This window comes from Lithobates pipiens, unplaced genomic scaffold, assembly GCF_037356315.1.
Source record: "Lithobates pipiens isolate NorthernLeopardFrog02 unplaced genomic scaffold, aLitPip1_a1.2 Scaffold_13, whole genome shotgun sequence".
In the NCBI taxonomy this organism is placed as follows: Eukaryota; Metazoa; Chordata; class Amphibia; order Anura; family Ranidae; genus Lithobates; species Lithobates pipiens.
Window position 1 is genome coordinate 344,043,576 of NW_027507718.1, and position 7,892 is coordinate 344,051,467.

General features: G+C 42.0%; 1 pseudogene; it reads left to right on the forward strand.

Moving 5' to 3' along the window:
- Window positions 1–7,373: 7,373 nt before the first annotated feature.
- Window positions 7,374–7,492, forward strand: LOC143979498 (5S ribosomal RNA; annotated as a pseudogene).
- Window positions 7,493–7,892: the final 400 nt, after the last annotated feature.

Consider the following 7,892-nt stretch of genomic DNA (forward strand, 5'->3'; position numbering starts at 1 on the left):
TATGATGAAGTATGATGAAAATTAATTCTCTTTAATTGGTCTAGTTTCATTGTCTCTTACATTTTTGTTGGTCAATGGTTGCTATTCGGTACAAAAAAACATTGTTAGCGTTTTACGAATTGTGCCACAGTCGGTTACTCTCGTGTTGGCCAACATTTAGACTAATTAACTGAGTTGCAGGTGCATCAACACCAGATATTGAGAGAGGTGTTGCTGATTGACAATTTTGAGTGAATGTTAATTTCTCCCATCAAACTATTATTTTTGGCTAGTAGTTTACTGCTTTCTTTAGGACAGACAGACCATTAGGTTCTCATTTCTTGAAGAGCTGTTTCCACAATAATAACATTTACAGGATTCTAAAGCAAACAATGGCTGAGAAAAGTATGCATTGACTGCCTTTACACTTTTTATATTGCTATTTTGTATAATATGAAATGCAGTGCTAAGCCATTTGTGGAATTAAAAAAAGAGTCAACGGTCCAATTTCCAGATTAATCATTGGCAAACATTCAACACATATCCAGTGATAAAAACATGTCCGAGATTTTGGACTCAAAGCCATATTTGAGGCTCAGTGCTATTAAAACCCTTTTATAAATACAGATTATATATAACAAAAGTATATAGTGTGTATTTGTTTAAGTTTTACCACTGATGTTTTTGAATGTTTTCCCATGTTTCTAATTTCCTGCAATAATATCACACTCATGTACAAGCCAAACATTTGGATTTGGTTCAGTGAAGCTGAAACAGCAGAGAGCCAACAACCTTCCCTTCAACCTGTCATTCAGTTAATTTCTGTAAAGGCGTGAAAGACATGATGGACTAACTTTCTACCCCCATTAATCGTACAGACACACTTACCCACTGCAAGGTGCAAACAACTATGGCAGCTAAAAGCCTACAAAAGAGTTTGGAAGGCTAAGATATGGTTATATTGTACAGTATGTGCCTTACATACGAACGTTCAACGCAAACTTTCAAAGATGTGAACATGTGTTCGCATGTCCAATTGTGTAAAGCTGGGTACACACAGTCAGCTTTTTTTTTTTGTTCAACCCAGCAGGCTGAACGAAAACAAAAACTGACAGATCATCATAACCAACACAAGCAACATTGGTGTGGCGAAGGAGACACTTTTTGGCGGTAGAATGGGAAATGCTCAAATAAAGGATATCACTGAACATGGGAAGATAAGAACAATACAGGATTTAAAGGAAACAAATAGATGGAAGATCAGTGTGTCTGAATAAAAAAAGAGAGGGAGTAAAGGTGCGCTAAGGACCCTAAATTATTAATAGAACTACACCAAAAAGGTGAACAACCAAAAAACCAAAAAAACAAAAAACCTAAATGAGACCCTAGTGGTAAGAAAAAGGGGCTGCCACTACCATATAAATTCACCCAAATGCCAGAGGTGGTAGTAACGGCGCACACCTACTATTAATTATACTTGCAGCAGGCGCACCTGCTATTCATTACTTTTTGTTTTTACAAGGATCTGTGTGAATGTGTAGAAAATTAGAAAGTGTAACTAAAAAATGTCTACGTGACAATATCTCTCATAAAATCATAATAGAAATAAAAATAAAAATAAAAAATAAAATAAAATATGAAGAAACCAATATTGTGTGAAAAAAACACAACAAATATTTTACATGTATAAATCGCTGGCAATATGCGTAGGGATATTATGAAGGCCCTACTTCACATATAAAAGTTATAATATACTTGTTGCGATATTAAAGGTGCAAATGTACATTAGTGCAAAACATTCATTGCAAAGTGCTTGGTGCTAAGAAAAGTGCCATAATAACAACAATATCTTCTGTGAAAAAGTGCTGCGTGCTACTTAAAGTGCCATAGTATATATATTCAGTCCTTATGTATTTATAAAGTCGCTAAATGGAAGCATGCGATATATAAGTTAATATAAAAGTCCAACGGCAGAAAAGACAGAAAAGAAAAGTGTGTCTGAATACTTACAATTAAAACATTTGGTAAATACACTATCTTAACCAAATCACTTCAAAAGAGCATAGCCACATATACCTTTAGATGAAATGATCTGTCTTTTGCAAAACACGCACTAATGAAGGTATATCAAATCACCAATACCAGTAAACGACAGTTCACAGGAAAACTCCAGTACAAGTACAGCTTTCCAAACTTTAGAAAGATTTCTTTCTGATGAGTTAGAACAGACACATCAACATGACCAGACACATTAACATTAAAAGCAGTTTTACTTATCTTATAATTTGCTCCCACAGAATTCCTCTCAGGTGCATGACTAGTTCCCCAGAGCTGCTTTTCTGAGCCCCTCTATTGGTCGCAGACATCATCAAGTACAATGCAGAACCATCAGTCCTACATTGTAGTTAAAGACTCTGAGGACCCAGGCACAGCTTGGAGCATTAGAGAGAAGATGGCAGCGCTGGTTGCCAGAGGAGTGAAAATGGATGGAAAAGGCAAATACAGTGGAACCTTGGATTACAAGAATAATTCATTCCAGGAGAATGCTTGTAACCCAAAGCACTCGCATATCAAAGCGAGTTTCCCCATAGAAGTCAATAGAAACAAAGATAATTTGTTCCACATTGACTTCTATTGCATGCAATACTGCATGTGGCCAGAGGTGGGGGGGGGGGCGCCGGAGATACTCAGAAATACTCGGAGACCACTCAGGTGCACTCAGAAACCGTCGGAAAGGCGGCGAGTATTTCCGAGCAGCTCTGAGTGTCACTGGCACCCCTGCACCTCTGGCCAAATGTCGTACTGCACACCGCAGAGGCTTGAATCCTGCTCTTTTTGCGAGACAACACTCGCAAACTTAGTCAGGATTTTTTTAAAATAATAGCTTGTATTGCGAAACGCTCGTTATCCACGTTACCCGCAATCCGAGGTTCCACTGTAGGTAAGATTCCCTTTGACTCCCCTCCTTTGCAATACAAAGCATGTATTTCCAGTCTTTTGATGTGTAATGCCGCGTACACACGATCGAATTGTCCAGCAGACTTAGTCCGCTAGACCACAGTACGCCGGACAATTCGATCGTGTGTGGGTTCCAGCGGACTTTTTCATCGTAAAAGTCTGGCGGACTTAGAAAGTAGTTTTGACTCAAAATTTGTCCGCCGGACTTGGCTTTCAGCAGACAATCCATTTGTCAGTGTGCTAGTCCGGCGGACTAAGAATGACGCATGCTCTGAAGCAAGTACGAGAAGGAAGCTATTGGCTACTGGCTATTGAACTTCCATTTTCTAGTCCCTTCGTACGTGCTGTACGTCATCGCATTAGAAATCACCGGACTTTCAGAGTGTCCGTGTGTGGCCAAGTCTGTTCGTTATAAAGTCCGGTGGATTGTTTGCCGGACCAAGTCCGCTGGACAATTCAATCGTGTGTACGCGGCATAAGAAGTCATTGCTCAATTATCACCAAACAGAAGGGGGAGCAGGGGTACATACTATGGTCACAAAAATAAACAGGCTGCTGTGGCAGCACAGTGGCCAAATGACACTTTGTCTGAAATGGTTGCTGTTTATGTATTTTTGAATCCCTAGCCAGCACACCCTAGAGGTGCGATTCTAAAGTGTTTTGCCCTTGGTAAAGATATCCAAATGCATCTCAAAGATCTCTGAAAAGATGTTGCATATTTTGCTTGATCCTGATACTCATGTATGCTAACCTTCGGGTGGATACATCAGCCTTTCTTGCGCAGGGCAGAAGGACCATGATAAAACGTGGGGAACCTACAGGAAGTGACATGCCACATATAGATGTAGGCAAATGTTGGGCAATTCTGGTTAGACAAGTTTCTTTAATTGTACATCATGGGACACAAAGCCATACTAATTACTATGTGGGTTATAGTTCACCTTCAGGTGCTGGACACTGGCACACCCTAAACAGGAAGTTGCCTCCCTATATAACCCCTCCCACTACTGAGAGTATCTCAGTTTTTTCGCCAGTGTCTAAGGTGTTGGTCACAAGTGAAGATGTACTGTGCTGAGCTCCACTGGAGAAATCCTTGCTGGGGCTAGCTAGGCAGCTGGATCCATTCAAAGTGTCTTTTAGGCCAAATTGAATGGTACCCAGGCCTTGTGTCTGAAGAAACGAGGTTTTGCCTGTAAACGCTTGTCTTTTTAGAGAGCTGGACCCCAGTACTTATGGTATTAAGGCCATAAAGTTTTACTGGCGGAGGTGCTATCACAGATCCAGGATTGTGGGTTTCCCCGGGGTCCCTGGCTCCTGAAGTTTTGTTAATGGAATCCGCCGTGAAGGGTGAAGATTAGGTCTGTTGGTTTTTACCACAGAAAACCCTGCAGTGGCAAAGGTAAGTGGAGTTTTCTAAGAAATTTTTGAATTTTCTTATGAAATGTCTCCTTTCATTAGTAAATATTGTCATGCCTAAGTGTCACCACTGGGGGGCTGTATGGGGCACATACCTTCTCATGCTTCCTCAAGAGATCACGCTGTGTCTGGAGCAGCAGGCTTCTTTTTCTCTCCAGCCAGCAGCAGACCTCTGGTAAATCTGGGGGGGGGGGATTCTCTTCACCAGACACCCCCACCTGTGCTGTATTCTCCCCTCTTCACGAGGAAGTGCGTCAGAGGAAAAACAAAAAAAAATCAGTGCGCTGCTCTACTCTGCAGCTTCCAGGCTCTCTCCTCGCCATGTTTTCCCCCTCACATGATGATCCTGCAGGATCAGAGGCCTGCACTCACACGGGAAAGCTCTTTTTTTTAAAAAGAGGAGGGTGGCCAAAGTTGATGGAGCTTAGCGTGGCATTGGCATTATCCAACATCCAGCGCGGGAATGTATTTTTTAAAGCACCATTGTTACTGCTGCAAGCTGACAGAGTGACACAAGAGAGTAGAGGGGCATGAAAGAGGTTTGGTGACACAAACATTCCTTTTGAGACATTTACTATTACATCAGACTGAGCATTAATAGCAGTAAAAAAAAAAAAAAAGGTTTAGTGACTTTAATTGCTTCCCAGTGTGGTTAAGATGCGACAAGTTCTCTTCCATTTTCCTAGGACCCTCAAACCAAGGAACTAGGGGCAAGAGAAGATAAATTCCCTCAGGGGACCGTGGTGAGGCTGTAAAATGCGGGAGAGTCAGCTTTCACAATCTGTAAGATTGATGGTACTATTTCTTGCTGAATGATCCGCTCCACATTTATGTACCCTTAACTGAGTGTTTGGGTTCGCTAAAGCCTTGTCAAACTGTGCATGCTTTTTCATGCCCATTCTTTGTTGGAAAAGTTTTTTTGTATCTGGAGAATCACCCAGAAGAACATTATTTTCCTTTCTAAAAAGTTTTCACATGGTGGAGGAAATTCACTAAGTAGGGTATTTCGGGAATTGACGCTACTATATCTTTTGTGAATAAGTTTGACTTGTCTGGCAGACAATACTCAAATACTTAGGCCGCGTACACACGGGCGGATTGTCTGCCCAACTAAGTTCGTCAGACAATCCGACAGACAGTCCGTCCAACATTTGAATGAACGGACTTGACCACACACGATGAACAGACAGTCCGCTGAAAGCTTGCGCGATGACGTGTACAGCACGTACGACGGGACTAGAAAAACGACGTCCAATACACTGCAATGCAACCTTCGGCCGTGTAAATCCTTTCTGAGCATGTGCCATACTTAGTCCGTCCAACTTGCCTACACACGAGCGGACTGTCCGCTGAAACCAAGTTTGGACGGACAAAACCAAGTTTGGACGGACAAAATTACGGAAATTACGAAAGACTTAGTCCGCCAGACTGTCCGCTGAAAAAGTCCACTGAAGCCCACACACGAGCGGATTGTCCGCTGAAACACGGTTCAGCGGACTAAGTTGGGCAGACAATCCGCCCGTGTGTGTACGCGGCCTTAGGGATCCAATGAATAAAAGGTTGGAATACCTATTAAAAAAAAAAAAAACGTTTTTTCTGGCAGATTCAGTGTCTAAGCCTGCACTGACAGTAATTAATTAATCGTTGAGAGACCAGTTTACACAGGTGTTCAAGGTTATCCTGCTCAGAAGGCCCAGGAGGCAGCTTTAAGTTTGCAATAGTTGCTATGACAGATTCTACCCTTTAGGCATTGCGCCCTTCGCTAAGCGCCATGCAAGAAGCTCCTGGTTAGTCTTCCTTTTTGCGGTGAAACAGCTATCTGGGGATATTTTGGATAATATATCCAAAGAATTTCTAGTGAAAAAGTACCCCTCTTGCCATTTAAGTGAAGGAGTAAATGTATTTTCGTTTCAAAGCTCCTTCTTCTGTGCCAGGGGTATCAGCCTCCAGGCAGTCACGACAGCTTCCGCCGTCAGGTTCAAAAAGTAATGAGGGTTAACCCCGGGACAAAAGAGGACTTGGGTTTAAACAGTGAGAAGCCTACAAGATACTGAAGCCTCCTTATGAGGAGGTGCTCTCACTTGCACAATAGGGAGAATTCTTCTGCAGTTCTCAGGGATCTGGCAGAAGGAGTGTCAAGATGAATGGGGGATTTCCTCAATAGCTCCAAGGACAAACTGGAGTTCCAAGAGTTTCCGTCTCCTCGTTTTCTAAGCTCAAATATTCCTAAGGATCCAGAGAAAAATAAGTCTTTCTCTCAAGCATTGGACCATCTTTTGGCAAAAGGTGTTCATGGTGGCCCACATGTAAGAGCAGACTTTGGGGTTTGGTTAATTCCAAATGGACATTCTGGATCTCAAAAATCTAAATTCAATTCCTGAATATAACCACTCTTTTTTTGCATGAAGTCAATCCAATCAGTTATCTCCATCCTACAAGGAGGAGAACTTCTGGCATCAATCGATGTCAAAGATGCATATTCCCATATGCCTTTTTGGAGATTTTAATTTTCAGTGTGTAGCTCTGCTTTCCGATCTAGCTACTGCACCTCGAGCACAAAGGTTCTGGCTCCTCTTCTAGCCAGATTGAGGGCCCAAGGTATAATGATTATGGCTTACCTAGTCTATCTGTTCTTGATAGACCAGTCGGTAGCCCGCTTAGACCAAAGTATGGTCAGCACATTCGACTACCTGGAATATCTATGTTGGATTCTCAACCTAGGAAAAATCATCTTTAAAAACCATGATGAAGGCTAAAATACTCGGTTCTGATTGTAGTTACATCCAGAAAAGGGTATTCGTACCCCAGACAAAGATCAGCGTCATAAAGGAACTGATTTAGGTGGTCGAAGCAAGATGAATTTCTCCTATTCAACTTTGCATGAGGTTGTTGGGAAAGATGGTGGCTTCATTCAAGGCCATTTCTTATGCTCAGTTTCATCAAGACTGCTGCAAAACAGTATCTTATCGGCTTGAAACAAAGGATTCAAGCTCTACATTCCCAATGTGTCTGACTCCAAAGCCTATGACCACATCACCCTGATAGCACCCGATCTCGTCTGATCTTGGAGGCTAAGCAGGGTCGGGCCTGGTTAATACCCAGATGAAAGACCACCTGGAAATACCTGGTGCTGTAGGCTGGGTGCGCCAGAGCCTCAGTTTATGATTAATATCCAAAAATCTAATAATAATTAAGGGGAAAATTCTTCCTTCAGTTACCTGGGAAATAGTAACAACATATGCCAACCTTTTTTGTTTAGGTTGGGGAATAGTCATGAAAGAGGCAACTGTCCAAGAGAAGTGGCCGAGATCAGAAATGGCCTTGCCCATTGACATTTTATAAATTCAGGCAGAACACTTGGTCCTGAGGGCCTGAACGTTCAGTTTACGGTATTGTCCTGCCAGGATCTGTCAATGCCATAGCAATAGCCTATATTAATCACCAAGGGGGCACAATAAGTTCTGCGGCCCAAAGAAGGATGAATCATATCCTATCTTGGGCAGAAAACAATGTACTTTGCATATCTGCAATCTTCATTC